Source organism: Nannospalax galili, unplaced genomic scaffold, assembly GCF_000622305.1.
Source record: "Nannospalax galili isolate Female #2095 unplaced genomic scaffold, S.galili_v1.0 scaffold78, whole genome shotgun sequence".
Taxonomy (NCBI): domain Eukaryota; kingdom Metazoa; phylum Chordata; class Mammalia; order Rodentia; family Spalacidae; genus Nannospalax; species Nannospalax galili.
The window spans coordinates 2158534-2178207 of NW_008343387.1; the positions used below are offsets into that span (position 1 = coordinate 2158534).

A 19674-nucleotide genomic window follows, 5' to 3' on the forward strand; every position below is an offset into this window, starting at 1 on the left:
TACTTGAGCTCGGAGATAGAAGGCAAATCAACTCTAGTAGGAAGTTCTAGATGTCCAAGGTTCTTATTTATTTTATTATTTTTAATTTTTATGTGTATGAGTGTATTGCCTGCATGTATGTAAGTATACCTGTGTCATGCAGTCCCCATGGAGGTCAAAAGAAGGTGTCGGATCCCCTGGAACTGGAGTTAGCAGTTATTATCTGCTATGTGGGTGCTGGGAATGGAACCTGGGCCCTCTGCAAGAACAGCCAGTGCTCTTAACCACTGAGCAATCTCTCCAGTGTTGATGCCCAGGGTTCTCATACCAACTTTGGCCACTTAAGAAATTCATCCTGAGGAGACCGGCTATCCTGCTCTCTGTACAGAGTAAAGTTTGCTAGGAGCATTCAGTTTTGCAGGGAGACTAATGGAACAAGTAACACCAAATATATAACAAAAAACTGGGACCTATGTAGACTTTTCATTGGAAAGGGCTGGTTCCATGGGTGTAGTGCTTTCCATGTAAGCATGAGGACCTCCGATTCCCAGAACCCATATAAAATGGGTTGAGAAGGGGAAGACAAGAGAATCCCTGGGACTCACTGGCCAGCTAGTGTAGCCCAAATGGCAAGCTCTATATCAGTGAGAGACCTTGTTTCAAAATTAAGGTAGAGAGTGAAGGAAGAAGAGACCCAGTGTTGGCCTCTGGCCTCAACACACATATGCACACATACACATGCACCCAGGAGTCTGGAGCATAGAGACATAAATTGAATACCTAGCAGGAAGTAAAGGTAAATATAGGCATTTTGTTTTTCCTATCATGAAATGCTGATAGACTATTTTTACAAATGGAATCATTAGATAACCTTTGACTAAAGTATTCAGATTTATTTTAAAAAGGAGTACAATGTATAAGAAATGAATTTAAAGATACAAAAAGAAAAATAATTATTAAAAATATGATATAGTTTTCACCAACAAACTTTAAAGAAATGTAAGTTACCAAAAGTGGGTCAAAGAAAAGAGAAGATATAGGGAATGTGGGTGGTAGCCCAAATAGTCACACGCCACCTCAGAAAAGCAACCGATCCAGTACTACCAACACTTTACTTCAGTCTGTTCCTCATACTATATAAATCAGTTCTAGTCTAAAACAAGATGGAAAGCCACACACCCCATTTTATAACTACCATAATTCTATTACCAAAATATAGTAAGGGCAGCAAGAGAAATGGGAACTGTTTTACTTGTTAATATAGGTACGTAAATTATAAATAAAATCAAGCCGAGTTCAGTAATCAGTGCCTAGTCTCCACTTTTCTCGGCATCTCAGTCACTTCCTATTTACTTAAACTTTTTCTTCACGTGGCTCTTGGTACCCTGCATTCTCATTCTCCAGGTTCTCTTCTCACTGGATGTTCTTCTTCAAACTTATTTGATTGTTTTTCCTTGTTTGTCTCAATTTCTCAAAAATTTGGATTGGGCAAGGCTTCTGGGCTTCCATCCACCCCAGCTTCCATGCGGATCGTGCAGCATGTCAGGAGTCCCTTCCCTTCTGTCCCCCGCTTCAAGTTCTCCCCTCTCTGGTATGTGTACACACACACACACACACACACACACACACACACACACACACACTCACACAGACATAGAATCCTATATGGTTACATGTTAGAAACAGAACCAGAAGAGAATTTGTATTAGAGAAGAAGTTTATTATAAGGAATTGGCTCAGACAAGTATAGCTGCCAGCCCCAGATTCCCTTGTTAAGCTGATCCTGTCAACCCATTGGTGTAGCTCCCTGGAGAGCTCCAGGCCTTCTGCACAGGACTGGGATGACTGAGGCACCCATCTTCATGTACTTTGTTCTGCTAGTTCTGTTCCTTTAGGGAACCTTGCCTAATATGTTTGTCCCTAAAATCCTGTATATCCAGCATCCTACTCACCACCTCTATTTAAATGTTTAGGGAGCAACACAAATTTAATGTATTCATAATGTCTCAATTCATCCCCAAAACTTGTTGCACAGTTTTCTCTATTTTAGTTGTTTGATAACTTTATGGTTATTAGAGGCCCTAATTGTTTGTGGCATCCTGGATTCCTGTGCTTTGGATCCAGACTACCAGCAAGTCTCACAGCTCTACCTACAAAGTAGGTACAAGTTTCAGTCACACCTGCCACCGTCACCCTGATCTAAACTGCCGTCATATTTGGAATGGAGTTTTGCAGTGTTCTGCTCCTTCGTCCTCCCATTTCAATGTGCAGTCCCATGGAGACTGTTTTCAGCATGGCAGCTCCAGTGACTCTGTTGAAAATATAGCTCAAATGGTGTCACTTCTCAACAGGTTAATGTGGTAATAACCTTTATAATATGGACATATTCTGGACAAATGACTTTTACCTTGCAACCAAAAAGTTAATCTTACCTTAGCTTATCTTAGCCCTGAGCCCCTCCTGTAATGTAGATATAGAACTTATGATGCTTCCTTGCCCTTGACCCCGAACAACATATGGACATGTGTATGTTTTGCATATGTATTGGAAGCAATGAATTTGTGTTGCATACAGCATGGATTGATTAAATTGATAGTCTACTTGTGGTAGTGTGTGTACTAGTCTAGGTCAATAGGGGTCAGAAGAAACATAATCCTCTGAGAAGATGGTTCCACTTTTACTTCCCCCTTCATTCTACAGAGCCTGTTTCAATGAAAGAAAGAGTGAACCCTTGTTTGTGAGGACTGTTCTGAGAGAATTCTGAAGAAATAGATTCTCAGAACAGTTCAGATCCCTCTTGACGAAGTGGATGCTTAGAATCAGGATGTCCTTATTCAAGCATTGTTATATGTGGCATCAGGTAGTAACGGCCACAGGCTACAATTCTGTCTACTCATGCAAAGTAACGACAGATCCTTCCTACGTCTCTTGCTTCTCTCTCCTCTTGTCACCTTGTCCTTGCCTGGCACACTCTCACCTGGGGACCTGTGCACAGTGATCATCTGCTGGAATTATCTTTTCCTATATGACTTCCTCCTTTGCTGTTTTTAGACGTTTGTTCAAACATTGCCCTTTCAAAAAGTAGTACTTCAGTTTTTGTTTGTTTGTTTGTTTGATTGATTTTTGTTTTTGAGACAGGGTCTCCCTGTAGCCCCAGCTGGCCTGAAACTTGCTATGTAGACCAGGCTGACCTTGAACTCACAGAGATCCACCTGCCTCTGCCTCCCAAGTGCTGGGATTAAAGGCATATGTCTCCATGCATTTTTATTTATTATTTTGTATTATTTTATGTATATGTGTGTGTTACCTGCCTGTATGTAAGTGCACCAACGTAGTGCAATGCCTGCAGAGGGAAGAAGGTGGTGTCAGATCCCCTGGAGCCACAGAACGTTGTTAGCCACCATGTGGGTGGTGGGAACCCAACCCCTGTCCTTTACAAGAGCAGCCAGTGCTCTTCACCACTGACTCGTCTCTTCAGCTCTAAAAGGTCTTTTAGAAACCAATGCCACACCCAAGAAGAATTCTGAAATACCCCTGGCATTTGAGAGTAGCCTTATTGAATTAATTTCCACTAATGCTGCACTTTCTTTATTCTTCACTTTCATGTTTTCTGAGTGAATCCCAAGCGTGCACAACAGGGTAGCCTAGCCCAAACCCTGAACTACTGGCTGAGTGAGAGCTCTTGTCCCATGACAATAAGGTGGAAAGTGACGATACAGGATCTCACCTTCTTATGCCTCTGCATGTATGCACTCCCACATACAGATACCGAACACAACACTCAAATACATGAGGAATGATGTAGACCAGGCTGACCTTGAACTCACAGAGATCCACCTGCCTCTGCCTCCCAAGTGCTGGGATTAAAGGCATATGTCTCCATGCATAATAGAAAGTAGGATTTCAGTTTTATCTAAACCTATTTTTTCTTGGTAACTATAGTCATGCATTATTTGTGTTTCTAAAAAATTGTCAAGAAAAAAATTTAACATTTAGCAGTGTGTAGTGATACATGTCTTTAATCTCAGCACTTGGGAGACAGGCAGGTAGATCTCTGAGACTGAGGCCAGTCTGGTCTACAAAGTGAGTTCCAGGCAGCACTAGACTATGGCTATAAGCATAAATACTTAGGAGGCAGTTTATAACATATCCATTCAGTAAAACAAAAGCAATAGGTTTACCCCCAGAACCTATGACCTCTTCAGTCATGGGCCATTCACCAGGTTCACAACACCAGGCCAGAATTCCCTCCTAATCATGCCGCTCTTGCACCAGTGGACACTTCTTGCCTGGCAGGTTGATATGTAAGATCTACAACTGCATAAGACCACTGATAAGATTTCTCATCCGGCAACCTGCGTAGCACCTCCTGGCTCTTTGAAAGCTGTCCACTGAAGAGGAAGTTTCCAGCTCAGTGCCTGTTTGATTTATCTGTGTCCTACAACCAAAGTGTTATGTCTTCGGCAATAGGGTTTTAATATCTAGTTCTGGTCATGGACAACCAAGAGCTATGGTGATAGTCTGTATTGTTTTGGAGGCTTTCCTTACCAACAACACATAGGGAGGTATCCCACACCTAGCACTAGAATTTTCATTTGGTACCCCATGACTTCAAAGATCAGCATTATCCATCCATGCAGTATTCTGCTGTTCAAACTTTTTTTGGTCAATTTTTATTGAATTTTTGTATATTTCATACAGAACATCTTAATCTTAATCATCTTTACACTCCCTTCCCCACTGGCACCCTCCTATAGCCTCCCCCCCACTGGAATTCATACATTCTGTCATCTATGTTAAGGCCTATTGTGTCAAGTTAGTGTCCCCAGACATCTCTCAGTGCAAGTTCATCCACTGGAGTCTAGTCATCCTGACTAGAGTCCCTCCCTTTAAGATCAGCTCTTCCTCACCCAGTAGTAATCAGCTGCCAGTAATTCTTTGATTAAGATTGGGGCCTGGTTTAGAAATGGGATTTCCCATTTCTGCGTTCTATGCTGGGAATTTTGTCTGCTTGAGTTTGCATGGGTCTTGTGCATGCTGACACCATTTATGTAGGTTCATATGAGCAAGGTCCCAGGAGCTTGTAGGACTGTTTCCATATGGTCATTCACCTCCACCTGGCTCTTATGATCTTTCCACCCCCTCTTCCACAGTGGTCCCAGAGCCCTGGTGAAGTTTAATATAGGAGTCCTGTCCAAGGACCCACACCCTACAGACTCTTACTCTCTATGCTTTGGCCGTTTGTGACCTTTTGTGTTCCTGGTTGTTGGTTGCACCAGGTAGCTTCATTAATGAAAACTGCGAGATGCATTAGTATCCTCTTTACCCCTGTTCTATGTTCTGTGAGCCTTAGGTGCAGAGGTTGCATTGTAGTTGTGCCACTTGGGCTTGGGGAATTCACAGTGTCTGTGTATGACCAGTTTGTTGCAAAGCAACTTCTTTGATGAGTGCTGACTGGGATACTTGTCTGTAAATATAAGGATTCATATTTTGCATATAGGGATGTGACAGCCTTGGGGTTTTCTCTAACATTTGTGACCTCGCCAGCCATGTGTATTTGGCCATGCTTACAGTACCATATGTGAGTTTCCTCCCACTGAGTGGGTTTTGAGTACAATTAGGTAGCTGTTGATGACCTACAAGATGAAAGTGCCACTACTGCACCAATGTCGTATGCTGTGCTGATCATTGACGTGGTTATTAGGCCTTGAAGCTGGGGCTGGACCATTGGTTGATGTTCTCCCTTAGCAGCTTGCGTAGTGCTCTCCAAAGCTATGAGAGCTGCCTTCAGGGGAGGTGTCTCCCAGGTCAGTTCCAGCTCCATTGTTCCAAGTCCTGTGTGTGAAGTATGTCCTGTCTTCAGCAGTAGGTTCTTATCTTCAAGTTCTAGGAGGAATCAAGGGCTGTGGAAAAAGCCTGTATAATTTGGGGAGTCTCTTGGACTGCTCTGGCCAACAACACAAAGGAAGGTTTCTCCTGTCTGGCACTATTTCTTGTTATGTAGTCTTCAAGTATACATATGGACTCATGTAGGGATATTGTATGTGTAATTTGTCAGTAGGTTTTTAGACTAATATGATTGCCTCTGTTTTTTTTTTTAAACTAGTTAGGCATTATTTATCTCTCCTCTCTCTCCCTGCCTAAACCTCCCTCCTTGCCCTCCACATTTGAAGCATTCACATTTTCCCCATTTCTCCCTTGATAACTCCAGTCTCCTATGGTCCCATCTCTCTTGAGCTTCTTCTTTCCCTTTCTCCCCATAGTTCCTTGTATAGCCCTCCTTCCCGACTCCCATTTAAATACCCCCATTTTGCCCATTTCTCCCTTAATAATGCCTGTCTCCTACTGTTCTTCTCTCTAGGGTTTCTTCTTTCCCTTTAGCTCCCTGGTTCTTTTCCATTTTCCTGGTTCCTGCAGTTACATGAGGCTATATAGTCACATATAAGGATTTGGTGCTAGGATCCACAAATGAAGATTATTTTTCTGAGCCTGTGTTAATTCATTTAATAACAGTTTCTAGTTCCATCAATTTACCTGCAAATTTCATGATTTTGTCTTTTTTTACCACTGAGTAGAACTCCATTGTGTAAATGTACCACATTTTTATTATCCACTCGTCAGCTGAGGGACACTTAAGTTGCCTCCAACTCTTAGCTACTGTGAAAAGAGCAGCAACAAACATGGTACACTGTGTGGCGAACTCCTCAAAAACTAAAAATGAACCTACCATTTGACCCAGTTATACCATTTTTATACCAAAGGACTCATCCTATTGCAGAGATACTTGTACATCAAATTCCTTTTTTAAAAAATTATATATTTGGGAGAGGGGCTGGAGAGATGGCTCAGCAGTTGAGAGTTCTGGGTGCTCTTGCAGAAGACCTGATTTTGAATCCCAGCACCCACATGGTGGCTAACAACTGTCCATAACTCCAGTCCCAGAGGATTTGATTCCCTCTTTTGTCCTCCACAGGCGCTGCACAACATGGGTGCACTTACATGCATTCAGGCATAACATTCATACACATAAAAATGACTAAATCAAAAAAAGGTTTTAAAATATTTTTAAATTAGTTTGTAAAGTAGATTTGCAAATGGCTTTTTCATACATTCTCAGTTGAGTTGAATACATGCCCTCACGTTTATCCAGCAGTGATGATGTCCCTGGATCCATAGATGCCACTGAGAATATAAAGCCAATCAGTTCCACCTGTTTTTCAGCTTTCACATGTCAAAGTGATTTTCATTAAAATAAATTCATCCAGATCTCTGTGGTAGCTGGTGTGGAGACGGGGAGCAGACAAGTTCAGAGACAGGGTTGTAGTGTCTATCTTCTTTATCCATGGCTTTGCTAAGCCTGAGACAAAACCCAGAAGAGTGAGGACTGTACCCCTCTCCCACGTAGACTGTCTTAGAGTCTTAGAGGATGTATACTACTGAGAAGCAGATTTTAAGTGCTGAGTCCCAGAGACTAGTAACCCAGCAGATATTTGCTTTTCATTGGATCCAGCTGGCTTAGTCTGGACTGGACATTGGTTTTATTAAGCCAGGAGGCAGTTTGGGGCAGTGCACACCAGCCATCAAACAAAAATCCACAAAATGTATAGTCCTGAGGATCTGTTAAAAATAACCACAAAATAAATAAAAATTACCCAGAGTTCCAAATATGCTCAGTTTCTTACCTAAGTCACAAGAGACTCTTGTTTATGAGTCGAAGTAAGCATTCTGTAACTTGTATATGATGGTTAATCAGTATCTACCAAAAAGAAGCACCATTAACGATGGCCTTGACATTCAGCAAAGCCAATGAAGCAATCATGTGAGATTTCACAGTCTGCCTGGAGCCTCTCACTTGGTGGACATTTGATCAGTGTTAATTGCCTGGCTGCACACAGTGGAAAAACTGGAGAAAGCTGATTCTCAGATGTGCTGTGGGGAGGAACTTTGGAGTGCCATTCAGTCATGTAGTTTTGTTTCTAATAATCATAGCTTCATTTCCTTTAACACTGGGGACATTCATTGAAAATAGAATTCTTTTTGAATTCAAGGTGAAGTTACAAGTTAATAGTGATAGTGGTCAAATATCATTTCCTTTTTAAATAGACTTCATCATATTCCTTTTTTTAATAATCTGATTTGGTGCCCGAGAAATTGCTCCCAGTTCTGAGCCAGATGACTATTATTTCATCATTGTACTTGTGGCTCCCTGTATTCGTTATGCTGACTAGAGAACGGTGAACTCTGCTCTGTGTTTTATTCGTTTATTTGAATGAATTCATTTACACTCAATATAAGTACTGTGAAACTAGAAAAATATTCACAAAGCAATCATACTAGCTAACACTTGGCGTCATTTGCACTATGGCAGCCTTTGTGCTGAGCGCTTTATATGTATTTGCTTCAAATGTGTGAAAAGATTATTTCATTTTTTCTTTCATATCTTTTTAATGCTTTCAAAATTATAACTTCCATGCTGTTTTATTTACAATAAAAATTTCACTCATGCTATTTGATCTCATGTACACACGTAATGTCAACTTCATCTGAAAGAACATGTTCCAGGGATAATAAAGCTGATGAAATTGTAAACCTTTAAAATTGAGGATTGAGTGAAGGCAGATGTTTTATAAAAGTGGGACAAGACAGCTGATCATGTGAACCTTATGAATAATTATCTGGATCTGCAAGCTTACAATTTTGTTTATCATCTTTGTAAAAACTGACTCAGAATGAATTGTCCACACTGTGGGATGATCCAGCTGCTTGTTGAATCAATTGCTTTTAATTAGCCCATCTGATGTTGATTGAATTCTGGGCTTGGGTGCCTGGATTCCTGAAAGACTGAATCACCAATATTCTTCTCATTTGAGAAATCTGACTCTTAATGTGATGAAAGATTTCATACTAAATCTTTCTTACTACTTTGTGCTCATATTGTATCTATGTCATGTTCCCTGTTACTGCCACAGCTTATGGAAATCAGCCTCCTGTGAGATTCAATAATAGGTAATAATAATGCAGAGCCCAAGCAGGCAGTGAGAATTTACTCTTTAGGGGTCAACTGTGGTTGGAAGGCGCAAAGGAGAGGATATCTGTATATCTAAACAGTCACATGTCTCTGCTTCTCTTTGAATTGAAAGGCTTAGTACTTTCCCAGTTTATTAACTGTTCTGAAAGGGAAGAACAAAGTCAGACTCTGAAGAATTCACTTGTTCTCTACTCCCTCATGTTTAAATGGGGCAATAGTAGTATCTAGAAGTTATTAATTCTCATTTGTTTATTTATTATTTATTTTGTGTGTGTGCCTGCGTGTGTGTGTGTGTAGGCATGGCACAGAATATGTGTGGGAGTCACAGTACAGGGAGTCAGATCTCTCCTTTCACCATGTAGGCTCCAGGAATTGACCTCAAGTTATCAGGCTTGGCAGCAGATGCCTTTGCCCACTAAGCCATGTCACTGACCCTCTCCCTAATTATAGGACAAAATTTGTTTCACTCAAAAAAAATAAAAATGAATGATATGTATGTATATATGCAAATATAAAATATATATAAATTTTGAGAAATAAGTATAGATTCTTATAAGATTAAAAGAATCCAGTTATGTTTTAAAGATTTTTTAATTCTTGTGGATTAGTTCTAGGCTCCTTTTTCTCATTTTATAAGATGTGAAGGCTTTGCCTTAGCCTGTGTACACAAACCATCTAGTATATTTGTAGAGACAGTGAACTTACACATTTAGCAAGACCTGAACTTCGTATTCATTGAGCTAGTCTGCTCTGCCTTAGATTAGGAATGTCCTAAACTCTTGCTTAGCCCTAATGGAGTTGGATGAAGCAGTCTGTTATTGGGGGCGCCTACCCTCTTCTGTGTGTATGCGCAATGATAGGTGAGTGACTCCAGGGTGTGTTGCCTGACTCAAACTTGCAAACCATAATGGCGAATCAAATGAAAGTTTGAAAAGAAATTTCACTCGTGGACTAGGCATCTGTATGTTTAAGTTTAATATGCTTATTTTATGGTAAAATGTTAAAGAAAAAGAAAATGAGGACTATTGAAAGTTTAAGTTAAAATTTTGAATAATCTATAGCTTATGTAAGATGTGTTTGTTTTGTGGTACTGGGGCTGGAACCCAAAGCCTACTCCTGTCAGGTAAGCTCTGCAGCATTGAGGTAGTCTGGGGTTTTACTATAATTTTGACATGGGATCTTGCTACATAGCACAGGCTGGCTGGCCTTGAGCACTGTGTCATAGCCTCCTTAGTGCTGGGTTTACAGGTATATCATCAGGGTGGCCTTTGCTTTGAATCGTAAGAGAGTAGCATAATACATGATCCTTAACTTGAGTTCATACTGTTATCTTCAGTATCCTTCCAAAAACTTTTCTGTAGAAAAGAGAAATGGATTTTTGTGGATGGCATTGTGATTTCTAGAGCAAAACTGTGTTTGGGTACTTGTTTGCTCCTGGGCCCTGATTATACCCTATGACACATCTTATAGCTATGTGATAACCATTCCTATGAGAGCTAGTTGTGGCTTCACAGTCTTCAACAGGGCCCCAGGAAGCCATTACTGATATCAGATTGGACAGCCAAGGAACTCGCTTATTATTCTTCAGTGGAAACTGGTTTGAATTGTTACTTTTCTTTTTTAGTTAATTTGTTTATTAATTTTTATTTTTTGAAAATTTTATATATAAACACTATATTTACATCATTTCCACCCCTCTCTCTCCCCCTCCAACTCCTCACATATCTCTCCCACCTCAATTTCTTGTTCTCTTCTTTGATTATTATTGTTTATATATATATACACATATATATGTATATATGTGTATGTATATATATATATATGCACCCATTTAGTGGTGCTCATATGTACATATGACAACTTGAGATTGGATGACTTATCAGGGAACTCATCTCTGTAAAAACTTGATTCTCCCTCCCTTAGCATCCATTGCTTGCCTGTCCCTCTTCATGTAGGGACCCTGTGAAATTTCCCTGTCCACACTGGCATGCCACTGGTGGTGTTATTATGCAGGTCATAGTTAGGTACCTGTATTGCAGAGATTTCATGGCTACAGCTTCCGTGGAGTGTCTGGAATAAGTTATCTGGTTCTTTGGCTCTTCGGAATGTTCTGCCCCTCTTCCACAAGTTCCTTGAGCCTTAGTTGCAGGGGTTTCATTTTAGATGTATCAGTTGGGGCTAGGAAGCACATGGTCACTTATTCTGTGCATTTTGATTAGTTGTGGGATTTTATAATAGTCTCCATCTGTTGCAAAAAGAAACATCTTTGGTGAGTGCTGAAAGCTAACCCTATCTGTGAACTTAAGGATAAGTATTTGGAATATAGTAAGTAATTACATTAGTTAGAAAATGACATTAGTATGTTCTTCTTTATGGTCTATGACCTCTCCAACCATGTGCACTTAGTTTTGTTTACAGTAGCATATGTAGAGTCCCTCCTATTGAGTGCACCTTAAGTCCAACTAGACAACTGTTGATCACCCCCAAGATAAAAGTGCCACTGTTGCATCATTAGAGATAGTTTTCTGGGCTGGCCATTGTTGTGGTTCATAGGCTTTACAGCAAGATAGGGTCATTGATTGTTTTTCTCCCTTGGCAGCTTGTATAGTGCTTTCTAATATTATGAGTACTCACCTTCAGGGAGGAGGCTTCCAGATCAGTTCCAGCTCAATTTTTCCAAGTCCTGTATTCAAAACATGTGGTGCCTTCAGCAATAGGATCTTAACTTCAAGTTCTAGGAGACAATAGGCAATCTTCCCTTCAAGTTCTAGGAGCCTATATTAGTCTATTGGACTACTCTGACCCAGTAATTTAAAGGGAGGTTACCCTTGCCGGGCACGGGGATTTTTGTTACACAAACACACTTATGTGTGTGTTTTTAATTAAGTATATGAAATAGCACATTTCTTTATAGGTTTTTAGGCAATCTTGGTTTTATTTACCTCTCCTCTGAGCTTCTACTTTTAAAAAATTGTTTTTATTTTTTGTGCATGAGTGTATTGCCTGTATGTGTGTAAATGCACTTGTGTTGTGCAATGCTCACAGAATTCAGAAGAGGGTGGAGGATGTCCTGGAACTGGAGTTATGGACAGTTGTCAGCCTCCATGTGGGTGCTGGGAATTGAGCAGCCAGTGCTCATAACTGCTGATAACCTCTGAGCCATCTCTCCAGCCCTTGAGCTTCTACTTTTTAAATTTCAAATTTATATTTTGAGTGGTTTGTGCCAAAAGCAGCTCTAAGGTAGCTACTTGAAATTCCTTTTCAAGAAAACATGAAAACAAGGAAGTGGGGCTGGAGAGATGGCTCAGTGATTAAGAGCACTTGGCTGCTCTTGCAGAAGACCCAGGTTTGGGTCCCAGAACCCACATGGTGGCTAACAAACATCCAAAAAATTCCAGTTCCAGGGGGTCCAACGCCCTCTTCTGACCTCCATAGGCATTGCATGACGTGGTCCACTTACACGTGGGGATACACTCATACACATAAAATAAAAATAACGAATAAAATATTTAAAAAAGAAGAAATGGACCTGAGAAAATGCACCCATATAAGTGAGGAATAGGAGGTAGACTAAGTATTTTCCTGAAGGCTTTTACCAGTGCCCCAGCCAAGATGATAGGATGATCACTCCTTCAAAAACATGGCCTGAATTCACGATTTTCTCTTTCAGAAAAATACTTTTATTTCTTCAGCGGTATTTTCCTCATCCCTTCTGAATCTGGGGATAAATTCTGACCTGCTGAAATTTGGGCTCAGCCCTTGTGCCCAGACAACAGGATTTCTAGTGCTGGGACTCAGAATTCAGATAGGCACTATTTCCAGAGACTTAAGAACTGTCATCAGACATCAGAAGGGCCATTAAACAGAAATGACTGTGAATTTACTGACTTTCTAGTAGAAGGAGAAGGTTTTCAAGATGTTGATTATCATTTGTTGTTCTTGCAATTTTATCGATATTTCTTCATCAAGAAACAACTCGATAGGGTGTCGGGTGTCTCAACACTTCGTATATTCAGATATGCGAAGGGTGCAGGATTGCCCACAGCCATGCCTCTCAAACATTTAGATGCATGTAGTCTGCCTAGAACTGCCATTAAAACATAACTCCCCATTCAAGAGGTGTGGGATGGGACCCAGATTTCTTTGTTTCTAACAGGTTCTTCAGCAAGGCCAGTGCTACATCTGGAGCAACAGGCCAGATGACGCTGAAGCACCTAGTAGTTTTAAAACCCTCGTTCGGCTTCCTCTTGCACCAGAGGCTGAGACGGGAGAATCTGGAGTTCAAAGTCAGTCTGAGTTACAGAATGAGAGCCTCTTCTAACAAACAAACAAAAACAAGAAAAGCAGACAAGAAACTGAAAAATCTATTTGTAGGAGAGAAGTCAGCTTAGTTATGACTCCTTAGCATATCCTGGGCAGCTCTGACGAGTCATGTGAGAGCCTCTTCTCTGTGTTGCAGATGCTCCCTGAATTCTTGTCATATTTCCTTTAGTGCAAAGTCCTGCACTGTGCTTCCTCACTTGCTTGCTTTATTCCTTTCCAGTTTTTCAACCTTTTCTGATATTGCTATTTTCAGAAGAGCCCTTCTCTCATAGTTCTCCCTACTATGCCTAATTCATAGAGACTCTACATCACATCTGCTCAGCACTCCTTCATATAGACCCTAAATTTTGTCTTTGGACAGTTGTCAAAATGCAGGAAATCCAGGAAGTCTCAGCCAGGGTACCCGCAGAAGGTCTTGAAAAGGAGGATTATACCACTGGCTACCAAATGAAAACAGATAGATCTCTATACAGGAGAGTGTCTGAAAGAGACAGATTTGGGACAGAGTTTTTAAAATGGGCTTTTTTACATCATAGGCAGGAGAGTGCTGGGCTCTTGTTTTCAACTGATAGGCTAGAAGATGAGGGAAGCAGCAGAAGAGGTCAGTGCCTGAGAAAGAGTGACCCAAGGCCGCCTCACCCTCTAGCATGCATAACAGCTGTCATGGATAAATACTTTCCTTTGGAGTTTTGTCATATCTGTGGTGGGCAGTAGTTTTTGGCCTTCACATTTACATTAACCTAAAAAAACAAAACAAAACAAACCAGTTTGACTTGTGTCTTTTTTCAATTCCATTCTTTTCTATTCCAGAAGACCCAGGTAGTTGAAACAACCACTTCAAGAGGAAGCAAGTTCTAAAGCACACAGAATAGTCCATGGCGGTGCTTGTGTTGCGGGTTCATTATCACGGAGTAGTTCCTTTAGAAAGCACCTGTACCCAGAGCAAACCTGTGAAGCAGCACTTGTCCTTTGAATAACAAGCTACCTGTTTTAAGATGCTCGGAAAACCAATGTGTAGCACGAGTTTTAGCACCTAAGATGAGTTTATTTTATGTAGTGAGGTGAGGAAAAATTGGTATTTGAATGATATCAATTTTGCTGCCTAATTATAATTGTGGCATTATAATTTTACCATTGTCCTCTGTGGTTAACTATTCCTGGAGAGTAATGCTGTACTGTTTGCAAAAACCTAAAACAGTTATAGTGCAGGAAGAAATAAACCCTCCCACCAAATATCCCCACTCTTTTAGGCCATTAAGCTTCCCAGATGGACTGAATTCCTTTCCCATTTATGATGTAAAAAAAATAAATATTCTAGAGGAACTGTGGTCAGGATCTTCTCTCCCATAATAGAAAGAAAAGGCGCTACTACAACTAAGTGAAGGGTCCCATTAACTGAGATTTACTACCCATTTAGTATGTGAGCTATAACCAACATGTAATAAAAGACAATCACAATTAACATTAAATTGAACAAAATGTAATCTCTGTGGATTCAGAACTTAGTTCAAATCTCAACAATGTCTCAAGGCTGTGGTAAGCATTGTGGGCTAATTGTATAACACGGAGTATGCAAGATGAATTAAGCCAGATAAGATCTACTGCGGCTGTCACAAGGTATGCTTTTCAATGGCTTCATGAAATAGAAAGTGCTTGTTTACTTTCAATTCACTTCCTATCAGAAAAGATAAGGGATGAATGTCCCCCCACAAAAGACAGTTCAGGTATTTTTCCAGTCTGAGACTTAATGTACTGACTTCAACGCAATAGCTCATCTTCTGACTGTACGGCAACAAGAACGACCCAGGCCAGCTTAATTCATGGACTGTGATTTTTAGAACTCAATTTGTGTCATTTCCATGTGAAATAAAGGATAACACATCATACATCTGTAGCACCCTCTGCAGTAGGCATTGCAAGTGGACCGCATCCTCGCAAAATGGGTTTTCAATTACAAAGATTTGTGGTTGTGGCAGCACATTATCAGCCGAGAGTAAGCTGTGAAGACTGTAAATCTCAGCCTGGCCAAGGCTCTAGCAGACACAAACAGTGTGAACCAAGAAAGAGCCTGTTTTGTGCTTTCCTATTTCTCAGTAGAACCTTCTCCCAGGTGTTGGCAGAGGACTGTAGCTTGACGGAGGATGCTGCCATGTGTTCTTTTGTGTTTTTTTCCCTAAAAATCTAGCTTTGAATTCACTTGTGTTTCTGATGTGTTTAGCTTATGGTAGATGCACTTTCCCTTTAACAACTAATTTTTATGTTTCCATATTTAGCATGTAAGGATATTTTCTTAGAACAAATTTTCCTTGTTTATGACACTTTAGAACAGTGGAAGATTTGTGTTTATTTATTTATTTATTTATTTATTGTTTTTATCTTTTTGAGACAGGGTCTCCCTGTAGCCTCAGCTGGCCTGGAACTCACTGTGTAGACCAGGCTAGCCTTGAACTCACAGAGATCCACCTGCCTCTGCCTCCTGAGTACTGGGACTAAAGGCATTCACCATCACACTGGGCTTGTACATATGTTTTTTAAAAAACATCTTGACTTGTTCATTTACCTGTGTTTATTCACAGGTCCTAGCTAATGTCTCCACACTGTTTCACACCCTCAGTTAGTGGCAGCTGAGTTTCACTGAGTTCTTCTTCACGTCAGCGTTATCCATTACTTCCTTTGTAAATTTATTATTTGCAAAGCATTGACCTTTAATAATCACATATTTTATCTTTATCTAATTTGTACAACATTAAATTATTCTCTCTCTCTCTCTCTCTCTCTCTCTCTCTCTCTCTCTCTCAGGGACAGCCTTTTTGAGACATGGTCTCACTATGTGCTCTGGGTTTCCTGGAACTCACTGTCTAGATCAGGCTGGCCTTGAGTTTGCAGTGATCCTGTTGCCTCTGCCTCCCAAGTGTTGGGATCATAGGCAGCTGCCAACATAGCTAACTAAATTTCTAAGGCAATATAGTTTCATGTCAAAGTAGAGATTCCATGTTTATAGACATAATGGTGATGGTTTTTATGATGGGTTCATTCCATAGGAAAAAGTGGCCAAATGAAATCCTGCGGCCAGAGGGAACTGGTGTTGGGGGGGGGGGACACTATTTCTTGGCTCTCACTTCAGTTAAAATGAAAGGGACATATTGGAGCATAGGATAATCCACCTGGATTATAACAGCAATTTATTATAATTTATTATTTATTGAACATCTATTATGGGCCAGGTATTATGCTTCACAATCATAATTGTAAATATACCTTAGACAAACTTGTGAGAATAGCATTATCCCCATTTTACAAATAAAGGGCCCAGGGTTCAGAAATGTTAACAAATTAGCCAAAGGTCCCATGTCCAAATCAGCTGTACACATGATCAGTAGGTTTTAGAATATGGATTTGAACCACATGTTCTTCCACAGATTTGAACATATTTTACTTTTAAAAGTAAAACAAAGTTTTCTTTAAGGGCAGTTTGATTTATACAAACAATATATATTCATTTTAATGATCCAAATAATATATAAATGAGATAAATTAAGAATCTCTTTTTGCCTCTGCAAAACACAATTATAGAAAATTATTTTGTTGTATCGGTTTAAAAACAGTTACCAGTCTCCTAACACAAACATGGGCAAATGTAATGTACATTATATAAGGAACTGTGACTTTTCCTCAATTCCTTTAAGCCAAGCTTCAAGTTAGTGACTCACAACCCTATAATTGAAGATACCTGTTCTATTTCAGTATTAACCCACTCGGAAAGTCTCCAGGAGAGCAGATTTTCAAAACTCGCCTGGCAGACTGTTTTGTTTCTTTAATCTTTGCTCCTTGGAAGTATTTCTATTTCATTAACGCAGATAATTCCTTTGTAGTTTGAGCCATTTTTATCCTTCCCTGAACCTGTAATATGCAGAGAATGGCTGGCCACATCAGACACAGTCACAGATTAGAAGATCTGGAAAAAGAAATTGCTGTAGTGAATATTACAAACTTAGCCACTCCTACAATAAGAAGTAGATGTTGAAAATGACTGCAGTTTCTGTCTGACTTTATTCATAGTGGCCATAAGCAAAGTCAGAGTTACACATATTATAATATTTTTTAAAAAGAATATTTTCTTTATTATTTTATGTGTATAAGTGTATTGCCTGAATGTATGTAAGTGCACCTGTGTGGAGGTCAGAAGAGGGCGTAGGATACCTTGGAAATGGAGTTACAGATTGTAGTTAGTCTCCATTTGGGAGCTGGGATCTGAACCCTGGTCCTCTGTAAGAGCAGCCAGTGCTCTTACCTGCTGAACCATCTCTCCAATCCAGATTATAATATTTTTTATACTGTGCCCTGCATTGTTTTGTTTTGAGTTTTCAGGCTGTCTTCTACAAATACATAACAAATCCACTAATTCTAAAGGCAATTTCCTGTTAGCTGTTTTATTTCTAGCTACAGATGATCATCAGTGCTCTCCTGATGTATTCTGTTCCCTAGAGAATATGGCATAGAGACTTCATGTCATTTCTTTGTTATTATAAGACATAAATTTTACTAAGAGCTTGTCGCATCTAAAGCAGTATTCTGAATATTTTTTATGCACTGCTGGTATGTAATCTGCCAGTTCATAAAATGAATATAATTTCTATTGTATTTTAGAGTTATTTATTTATTTTTATTTTATGTGTATGAGTGTTTTACCTGCAAGTGTATCAGAACAGCATGTGTGTGCAATGCCAGCAGAGGCCAGGAGAGAGAGATCCCTTGGAACCAGAGTTAAGGATGGTTATTAGCTACCATGTGGGAACCAAACCCAGGTCCTCTGCAAGAGAAATCAGTGCTCTTAACCACCAAGCCATGTCTTTAACCCTGAGTGTAACTTTTTAAAAATTGTTTTATTTTTACTTATGTGTATAAGTATGTGTCTCCGGGTATGTGCTTATGTGAATGCATGTGCCCACAGTTATGTGCTTACCAACTTATGTGCTGGGAACCAAACTTGGGTCTTCTCCAAGAGCAGTGTGCACTCTTATAAGGAGCCATTTCTTCATACTCCATAAAATGGATGCAATTTTTAGCCCAACTTCTCAGATAAGAAAGCTGACTCAGGGATGTTCTGTCTGCTCACACTCACGTTCCAGTATCCACACCCGGAGCTTGAGAGTTACCAGTTGGTCCTTGTGCATTATGCCCCACAACATTGAGGATAATGTGACTTCAAACATAAGGTTCTCTTTTCAGTTTTATTGAAATAAAATTGACAACATTTATACATATATTTCAAGTGTAGAACGTGAGGTTTCCATATATGTATACATTGTGGGATAATGACAGTACACTAATTAACGTATTCATCACCTCATAGTTACCATTGTTCTCTCTATCTCCCCTCTTTCCTCTCTACCTTCTTATCTCTTCCTTTTTTGCTCTCTAATCTCTCTCTCTGCTAGTGAGAACATTTAAATTTCTGGTAAATTTTAATGATACAACACACCATTGTTAGTGATTAGTCACATTGCTGTGTATCATATCTGCAGAACTTTTCCATCTTTTGTAAGTGAAACTACTCTTTGGCTGATAGCTCCCCATTCCTCCTCATCCCAGCCCTTGGCAAACACTGTTCATCCTTCTACACCCAAACTGGCTATTAGAGAGTCTGCTTAGGAGTGAGATCTCGTTCTTTGCCTTTGGCTTTTCTGACTTAACACAGTCCTTCAGGTTCACCTATGTTGTTGGAAATGAGAAGATTTCCTCCTGTTCTGGGGATGAATAATTTCTTTATTAAATAAATATTTTATTTCTCTAGTTTTTATGTTTGACTGTATTGCCTGCATGTATGTAAGTGTACCCCAGTCGTGCAGTGCCTGTGTTGGATCCCCTGGAACTGGAGTTATGGACAGTTGTTAGTCACCACGTGGGTGCTGGGAATTGAGCTTGGGACCTCTACAAGAGCAGTCAGTGCTCTTAACCGCTGAGCCATCTCTCCAACCTCATGAATAATTTCTTATACAGAGATGCCTGCATATATGTATTCTCTTTATTCGGCATATCTATTCATCTAATGAATTTTTAAGTTGTCTCTGTACTGTGACTGCTATGAATAATGCTACAGTGAACATGGATATGCTGATTTCCCTTTGAGGTACTGGTTTAATTTCGTTTATATATAAATTAGCCCTCCCTTATCAGTATGGAATATATTCAAAGATCTTTAAGCAAATGCCTAAAATCACATATAGTGTTAAACCCTGTGTATTTTTACATTTTTTTCTGATATAAACAAAATTTGAAAAAGTTTGATTTATAAGTTATGTATAGTAAGTTTAATAACAAAGCCTAATACTAAATTAGAACAG

At 39.8% G+C, this 19674-nt stretch overlaps 1 protein-coding gene across 5 annotated transcripts in view; it reads left to right on the top strand.

Moving 5' to 3' along the window:
* Positions 1–19674, top strand: part of Klhl32 (kelch like family member 32) — a 232186-nt gene that overhangs the window by 80805 nt on the left and 131707 nt on the right. The window lies entirely within an intron of this gene.